The following is a 9026-nucleotide window of genomic DNA, read 5'->3' on the forward strand; positions in this document are numbered from 1 at the left end:
TGGGAGAACCGGGGGGTTGATTCCCTACTCCTCCTCCACTTGCACCTGGCTGGATGACCTTGGGCAAGCCGTAGTTCTGATAAGAGCTGTTTCTGTCAAGGGCTCTCTCAGCCCCACCTCCATCGCAGGGTGTCTGTTGTGGGGAGGGGAAGGGAAAGGAGTTTGTAAGCCGCTCTGAGACTCCCTTGGGTAGTGAAGGGTGGGATATAAACCCAATCTCCTCCTCCACCTTCTTCCCCTTCCCCTTCCCCTTCCCCAGATCCTACTCTGGCTTTCTCCCCACGACACCACAGTGGCTCTTCTTCTAAGGGTAGCTCTAGGAATTCTAGAAACTCTATGGTTTAACCAGAGTTTCCAGTGATTGCTAGAGCTACCCTTTGTCACTTCCAGTGGTAACGTACGGTGAATACATGATGTTGCTTTTTTAACTTGTATTTTTCTCCTGCGAACATTTGGAGCGGCAGTGCACAACCGCAGCAGGGGCTGGACAGCCATGTTTTATTCACGGCTTATTTTCTAAAACCTCGCATGCATGCGCTTAGGTTCAGGGGTGTGCAACCTTTGGTCCAAGAGCCCAGTGTGGCTCAGTGCAGAACCAAATGTGGCTCTTGCAAAAGGGAAAATCAAATCTTTAAATCCAAGTATTTTGGACTGGTAGGTGGGACGCTAAAGTAACCAGCATAGGAAGTGAATGGTGTGTTTATGGGACCAAAGGGCTTCTTAGAGATGCTTTGCAGAAAGGGAATCAAGAGAAGTGAACAGCTGGCAGTAGTCCCAGTGCAAACCATGCGCAGATGTAGTCCGGTGCACTAAAACAATGCTCACAGTGCTTATGTGTACATGGCTTACTTATTGTGAGACTTTGTGCGTGCCACACCGTAATAAAGGACTTGCCACAGTCAGTATTTGGACTGCAGAAACCGGGTGGAGCATTGCTCACCATGTCGCCCATCAGTCACGTTTAGCTGTATGCTTTCAGTTATACCAACGGGCATCCTCCCTCTACTGGCTGTTTGTTTGTTGATCTTCTGCTCTGAGTTTTGACTTCGTTTGCCTCTCTGTTGACAAAAGGTAGTGACTTGGTTTATTTTCAGGCTTTACCTTGCCCAAGTAAGTGTCATGGAGTGCAAAGGTACATTTCAAAGGGCAAACCAAGGAGGGTGTGAAGCAATTAGCTGAACAGGATGTGAAAGTCCTAGAGACCTTGAACTTGGAGGGAAAACCCAAGGGCCTGGTTCCCTGTGTGGATAAGCAAATCTGTGCAATCAGGTCAGCCACGTCTGGGAGTTACTTTTCAGGTAGATACAGGGGTGTTCCATACAGGGATAGACTTTGTAACTGTAACCTTGGGGAACCTGACTCTGTTACCCATATCCTTCTCCGCTGCCCTAAATACTCCGTTATGCGCAATATCTTGATTCGCCCTTTTCTCCCTTCGCAGAGAGATTTTCTGGACAGGGACTTAATTTTTTTTCTTAGCAGACAAGAGCCCAGCAATAACACTATCTGTCGCTGAATTTTTGACCTATGCATGGAAGTCAAGAGTAATACTCTGTAATTCCTGTAAATCATGTTAGGATTGTCTTGTATTTAGGAATACTGGGATTACTGGTTGATGCTGGTCTTGTATTATCCTTTAAACTTTTCCTTGCCTGGTTTACTTGTGTTATGCCAATAAAGGTTTCTGTTCTGTTGTACTTTTCTGGAATCCCAGGGGGCGCCCCCCAGGTTTAAATAAAAACCCGAATGTAAAAAACAGGTGGGTTTCTGATAAAAATAACCCAAAATGGGGTTGGTCGTGATCTCGATGCATCTGCATGGGGATAATGCATTTGTACTTTGATTCGTATTTACGAGGTCCGGCCAATTTACTTCCGTTCTGATATCCTCTGCGATTTTTACCATGTCTAAGTAGTCAGAGCTGGTTGTTAAAATCTCTTTCCTGGTTTTGCAGTAGCTTCACATTCCCTGTTTAACTCATCCAGATTTCCAGACGAGCTTTGTTCCCCCTTAGGAGGCCTGTTTTAGTAGCAACAGTCCTTGGTTTCAGGTGCACAACACCCCACGGGGTTTATACCACTTTGCCACCAGTAGGGTGGACGCCTCTTCTGCTATGAAGACTGCCGTTATCCTAGAGGGCTTTTTTTATTTTCTCCTCTCAAATGTAGGTTTGTAACTTTGGGAAAACCCAAAATCAGGACGGACAGAGTGGGCTGCCTGATACGTATGCCACCCAGAAAAAATATTGAACAGGTGACATTTTAGATGCCTTCAAAGAGCTTTGTTTCGTTTGCTAAAAGCACAATGGTTCAAAAAGATATTTTACTGGCTGTGATGTTGTAATGTGTCGTTCTAGTTTAGAGTAAATTGCTGTTCATCTAAAATTGAAACAATCCTTGGTTTTGTTTTAAAGAGCATAGAAGAACCAGAAGTAGAGGAGGAAAAACAGAAGTAGAAATGGAGTATAGTGAAAGTGAGTGAAACGTTTGCCTTTCTTCTCTAGTAAAACTAACAGTTCTCATTTTGCCCATTATTGGTAGGATTCCTAACATAAATCGCCATCGCTCCATCCAATCCTCCCGACCCCTTTTGCATGATTTAATCCCTGATTCTACATGTTTAACAAGCATAACCACCAACCGTTCCTTTACCATTCGATTAAGAAGCTTGTGCTGTTTTTTTGGGGGGGGGGGTCCCATTGCCTGCCGATGTCTCTCCGTCCATTTATCCCGCCTTCAAATAAATGGACTATATAAATAAAGCACAATCGTAATAATTACAGAGGGCTGATGGAGTGCATGTGGCGCTGAGCTGAGAAATATGAATTTTATACTGTGTCATGTCAGCTGCTGAGAGATACTTTCTGGATGAGCTCGCATGTATTCATAAGCAGATAATTGCAGGTGTTTCCGTTAGTGAGAAATGTCAGCTGGGGGAACGGGGGACTGTCATAATGATTCTCTTCCCACTTCCAGCAGTCACCAAGAATGGTGAGAAGCAAGGGGGAGTAGCATTCCCCCCCCCCGTGTCCATTTATCTTTAGGAATCCTTTTTTCACAGATTTGCCAGCAAGGCACGCAACAAACCAGCAAGCATGCGTTTAGAAGCATTGTGGGGGCCCAGACAGATCACAATCTGCCCCCAAGAAGTACTAGTTTTTTTATTTTCACCCCCGCCCCCCACCCATGCGAATACCCAGCCGGTATCCTTGTCTGCACTTCAGGGCAGGTGGCCCCCTGGGGAACAGGCCAGGAGGAGCCCTGCCCGGAGAGCCCAGGCCAGCCGAATCCCACCAGATCTCGGAAGCTAAGCAGGGTCGGCCCTGGCTAGTCTTTGGAAGGGCGACCTCCAAGGAATACCAGGGCCAAGATGCAGAGGCAAGTAATGGGAAACCACCCCTGGAATGTCTCTTGCCTTAAAAAAAAAAGTCTAGCTCACCACCTAGTGGTGCATAAAGCGAAAAGAGCTAGAACTTCTGGCTGACAGACAATCTTAGGATCTCCCGGCTATACTACACACACTGCCATATGATAATTATTGTTATTACAGGCCAGAAGGTCCTGGATCGTATGTCACTTGCGACCAGAGTTCAGACTAACTGCAGTTGATAAACCCTTGATCTGTGGGTCCAGATCCTGGTTTGGTCTTCCCTAACAAAGTCATGGAGATAGATCTAGATGGGCGGCCCTGTCAGTCTGTCTGTAGCAGGAGAAAAGAGCAGGATTCCAGGAGCACCTGAAAGACTAACACAATTCGTGGCAGGGGAGGAGCTTTTGTGAGTCCCTGCCCACTTCTTCAGATAGGTCAAGATGGGTGGCCGTGTTAGTCTGTCTGCAGCAGGAGAAAAGAGCAAGGGTCCAGGAGCACCTGAAAGACTATAACACGATTTGTGGCAGGGGAGGAGCTCACTTCTTCAGATAGATCAAGATGGGCAGCCGTGTTAGTCTGTCTGTAGCAGGAGAAAAGAGCAGGAGTCCAGGAGCACCTGAAAGACTAACACAATTCGTGGCAGGGGAGGAGCTTTTGTGAGTCCATCCCCTCACTTCTTCAGATAGATCAAGATGGGTGTCCCTGTTAGTCTGTCTGCAGCAGGCGAAAACACCTGAAAGACTAACACAATCTGTGGTAGGAGCTCACTTCTTCAGACAGATCAAGATGGGCGGCCATGTCAGTCTGTCTGTAGCAGGAGAAAAGAGCAAGAGTCTAGGAGCACCTTCAAGACTAACACACTTTGTGGCAGGGGAGGAGCTTTCCTGAGTCACAGCTCACTTCTTCAGACAGATCAAGAAGGGCGGATGTGTTAGTCCGTCTGTAGCAGGAGAAAAGAGCCAGAGTCCAGGAGCCTTTTAAAGACTGACACAATCTGTGGGCAGGGGAGGACAGAGGAGGAGCTTTCCTGAGTCACGGCTCGTATCTGAAGAAAGGAGCGGAGACTCGCGGAAGCTCACGGTTGCCAAATCTCACTTAGCTGCTGGTGGGGAGAGTCCAGTCTTCTTCCGGGAGTCTTCTTGCAGGGCACATCAGGCGGGATGCTCTAGCATTTTTGGGGGGGAACCCCTCTATGGCCGCCATAGAGTTTTTGCCCAAATGCTAGGGCGTCCCTGCGTGGTGTGCCCAGCGCGATGATGTCACCGCCGGGTGATGTCATCCTGTTGGATATGTCGGGCGGGACGGGGCCATTTGGGGGCGGGGCTCCTTGGCCACCCAGCTGGCCAGCGGCGGATTGGGGCCCCCAAAATTGGAGGAGACCCCACCCCCGTCGGGGAGGTGGCAACCCTATGATAGCTCCTCACCTGCCTCAAATGTTGTTAGTCTTTACGAGGCTGCCGGACTCGCTCTTTTCTGCTCCTAACGAACTCTGTCTGTGTCTGTGTCTGTCTGTCTGTCTGTCTGTCTGTCTGTCTGTCGATCTATCAGAGTGTCCTGCTGTATTAATCAGAGGAGAATCCTCCTGTGCTTCGTCTTCTGGCCCTCCATGGCAACTGACTGAGCAAAACAGGATGCTGGGCTATATGGACCCTCGCTGGTCGGATCCAGCAGGACTCCTCACACTTTCTTATGTATTTAAAAACCACCCTACAGTCGGTTTAGTTAGACCCCCAGTTTTGCTCCTCATCTAGACTCAGCCACAGAAGTGCAATCAACACGTCCGTAGAAAAGAGGCAAAGAAAAAGTAATAATATAGCAGAAGCAAGGAAACGGGCATGAAGCAGTCACAGGGCTTTGAGCCCGTGAGGGGAAAGGTGAGTTAAAATGCTGCAGACAATGTGGTTGCCTCTATGTACTGCCAGATCGTTAGCTTACTAGGAAGATTGCTAGGAAACCTAGTTACTAGAACTTACTAGGAAGAGAGAATTCACACATCAGTTCATGGCCTTGTAATTTTTTTTTAAAAAAAGTGTAAAAATGATGTTTTGCATTTTCGGACTGCCCAAAGACAATCTGTTCCTGGCAAAAGAAAGCGAGATCTACCAAGCCTGATAGGATCCAAAGGTGACATCATTTGGGTGCTGTTTTATCGTGACACTGGAGCTGCGGTGGCTCAAGTGGTCAAGACGCTGAACTGCAGGCTGTGGAAGGTCAGTAGTTCAGGAGTTCAAGACCCGAGTTGCCGCATGACGGGGTGAGCTCCCGTCTCTAGTTCCAGCTCCTGCCAACCTAGCAGTTCGAAAGCAAGAAATTGCAAGTAGATAAATAGGTACCACTTCAGTTGGAAGGTAACTGTGTTCCGTGCGCCTTGTTGTTTAGTCATGCCGGCCACATGACCACGGAAACATCTTCGGACAGCGCTGGCTCTTCGGCTTGGAAACGGAGATGAGCACCGCAACCCTAGATTCAGATTCGACTGGCTTTCGAGCAAGGGAACCTTTACCTTTATTGTGACACTCCTGTTGCATGAAATTAAGGCAGTAGCCCCTTTTTTCATGTATTGCAAGTTAATTTGCATGCTAACAAGCATGGCATGCCTAATAGTCAACTGCTGCATTTGGGGATTTCGAAAGCCTTTGTCTGATGACTGTGCCCGTGGTACGTTGTATAGTAACCATGATTTAGCAGCAGCTCCCCTGTGAATATTTTCCAAGTGATGTCCTGCTTGCCATTCCCACAGAGACTCTAAGTCAGCTCCGTGAGGAACCCTTTTAGGAGCAGAGAACACATTTTGCACCCAGAGGTTCCCAGGCACGGACACTGTGACGTTCCCCGAAGCTAGCAACAACCTTCCCCTTCATAATCACCTGGCCGGGTGTATTAACTTTTCCAGCTTATCATCCTTGTCTGCCTTATGAATTGAATGCTTTCACTCCCATGACTCCCACTCTTCCTTGGAACGTTGAATGAGATTTTTCGTATATGAACTTGAGAGTAGCCCTGCTGGATCAGGCGGGTGGTCCATCTTCTCTAGCATCTGGCTTCATGCAGTTGTTTTGGATAGCCAGCCAACAGGGCACAGAGACCAAGGCCTTCCCGGATGTGTCCTTCTAGTGACGATGTGCAGAGGTTCACGGCCATCGGGCACGGAGGGTCTCTATAGCCAGCATGGGTGGTAGGCACTGATAGTCCTCTCCTCTGTGACTTTGGCCTTTTTTGCATTGGTATTTTGCCCTGCATTCGGAGCCCTTCGAGGATTTAGTCGCCTTCCAAAGCCATTCTGTGCTAGTGACCTGAGCCTCACTGCATTCACTGGCAGTGAATTCCACCATTTAGTCACTCATATAAGCACCTGGGAGATGCCCTGCTGAGTGAAAAAAAACCCCGTGGTCCATCCAGTCCAGCATCCTGTTCCAGTCAGTGGCAAGTCAGCTGCCTTGGAGGGCCAACGACCAGGAGGGCAGACGGAGGCCGAGGCCTCCCCTGATTTCGGGGTCCAGCAGAGTGGGCATCCCAAGGCCAGGGCTTTGTCGCCTAAGGCACAGAAGTCCCGTAGCCCGGTGTGCTCTCAATGAAACAAGTAACATTCTCGATACAATTCTCAGTGATTGCTGTAAAATTGCACAAACTTCTTCAAGTGGGTGCGTAATTTGCAAAGCAATACATGCACAAATAAGCAGAGGGGAATGCCAACCCGCCGTGCGTCCTCTGGGTGTGTGTGGAGACGAGTGCCTTCGAGTCACAGCTGACCCACAGTGACCCTTGTGGGGTTTTCCAGGCCAACGGCGTCCTCAGAGGTGGTTTGATCCACGGCCTCTGCCCCTGCGTTGCAGCCCCAGACTTCCTGGGTGGGACCACCAAGACACGAAAGGGCTTTGCGTTCTTATGGCCGTGGCCTCACGTCCCACCCAGTGAGAAGTCAACTCGACTTGGGTAGTAAAACATAGATGTGGGAGGATCTAAAGACTTGCATGTGCTTGCATGGCTTGTAAGATTTTTAAAAAGCACCACAGTCCTTTTTTAGTGGCAGGGGGAGGGAACAAAAGAAACAGATTTGAGTAATAAGTCGATTGGCTGATGTCTGATCGGAGCAGAGAGAGAGCCATCCCTGCTTTGCCTGGGATCCTTTTTGTCACACAAGAACAGCAAGGGTTGTGCTTTTAAACAAAGAATGGCACAGGGGGACCGGGTCAAGAACACCTCACCCCCCAAAAAAGGCATAATTGGGGGCAGGCTGCCCACTGCCAGACATCCTGTGGAGTTTGGTCCCCTGCGAAGTGTGACCGAGTGCAGAGGCCTCCGTGGCAGCCATAACAAAGGCCATGATCCAGTGCTGGGAACTCTGCCATCGTTGACTCGGGGTGTACATTGTCATGTTTGACAGCACACACTCTCTGGAGTTGGAAGGTTGCCTGGTGTTGCTGTCTTTCCCCGTATTTAAGTGGCAGCACCATTTACGAGAGAGAATTGTATTTTGCTTGGCAGATCACATTTTGACGTCTTTATTTTTGTATGACTGTTCAGAGACAAGATGTAAGACACATGGCACATCAGACGGAAGGCGGGAATTATTGCGCCAACAGGCACCTCCTGAAAGTCTGGTGTCTTTCCCCTTTTTGAAATGAACACATGGAAGAGAGGCCTTATGCTGTCGGCCCTGTCTGTGACGGAGCCCCCCGCCCACCGACATCTCCCCCTCAGTCCGTGAGTCTCACTGCCGGCTTGTGTCACACGAGGGTGGGGGGTGCCCTTGCCCCCCAAGACCGCCATTGTCTTTGATGCAGTCACCCGACTCATGGTGGTCCTTTGTGTGACTGTTGTACCTGCTTTAAAAAACCCAAAAACCTCCCTCATCAGCTGTACTTTGCACTGAAGCGCCAAATGAGTTGAAGGGAAACAATCCTACACTAGTCCACTGAGGAGCAGCCCCGTGCCACTCACGCTCAGGGAAGTGTCCTCAGGCCCTCCGATGATGCCCTGTTTGTCGCAGACCATGTGGAATTCCACGAATGACCTCAGAGGGAGAGGAGGGGGAGGCCAAACATCCTGAGGGGCAGCTCCGTTACCCAGTGTGAAGAGAGAACCCCACCCCAGGGGATTCACTGCCAAGCAAGAGCAGGTTCTTGGTGACCCGGCCTTCAGGCCACATCACGTGTCCTTTAAGGGAGAGACTCAGTCACTGAGTTCACAAGGAACCAGGGCTTCATTAAATGACGTGGGGGGTTGTGCAACTGTCAGAATGCCGGCCAAGTTAGAATGCGCAAGTTAGAATGTCTCGCGGCAAGAAGACATTGTTTGAAGTTGGTGTATTAACCACAGTTAGACTTAACTGTGGTTTCATGTGACATACGTAGGGAGAAATTCTGGTTTTAATCATTTATTATTAGATAAAAGGAAGTACTTCTTCACCCGAAGAGTGATTAACACGTGGAATTCACTCCCACAGGAGGTGGTGGCGGCTACAAGCATGGACGGCTTCAAGAGGGAATTGGATAAGCATATGGAGCAGAGGTCCATCAGTGGCTCTTAGCCACAAGGCATATAGATAGGGACTCTCAGGCTGGGGCAAGGGATGCTCTGTCTTCTTGGTGCTTGGGATGGGGGCAACAGTGGGAGTGGCTTCTAGTGTCCTGGCCCCAGTGGTGGACCTCCCGATG

General features: G+C 49.2%; 1 long non-coding RNA gene across 1 annotated transcript in view; it reads left to right on the plus strand.

Annotated features, from left to right (window-relative positions):
- Window positions 1–2410: 2410 nt before the first annotated feature.
- The window catches only part of LOC107123896, a 44481-nt gene continuing 37865 nt past the window's right edge, over window positions 2411–9026 (plus strand). The window contains exon 1 of the long non-coding RNA XR_001482960.1: window positions 2411–2473. This is a non-coding gene — a long non-coding RNA (uncharacterized LOC107123896). The remainder of the gene's footprint in view (window positions 2474–9026) is intronic.

This window comes from Gekko japonicus, unplaced genomic scaffold (genome assembly GCF_001447785.1).
Source record: "Gekko japonicus isolate JY-2015 unplaced genomic scaffold, Gekko_japonicus_V1.1 scaffold1258, whole genome shotgun sequence".
Classification (NCBI taxonomy): domain Eukaryota; kingdom Metazoa; phylum Chordata; class Lepidosauria; order Squamata; family Gekkonidae; genus Gekko; species Gekko japonicus.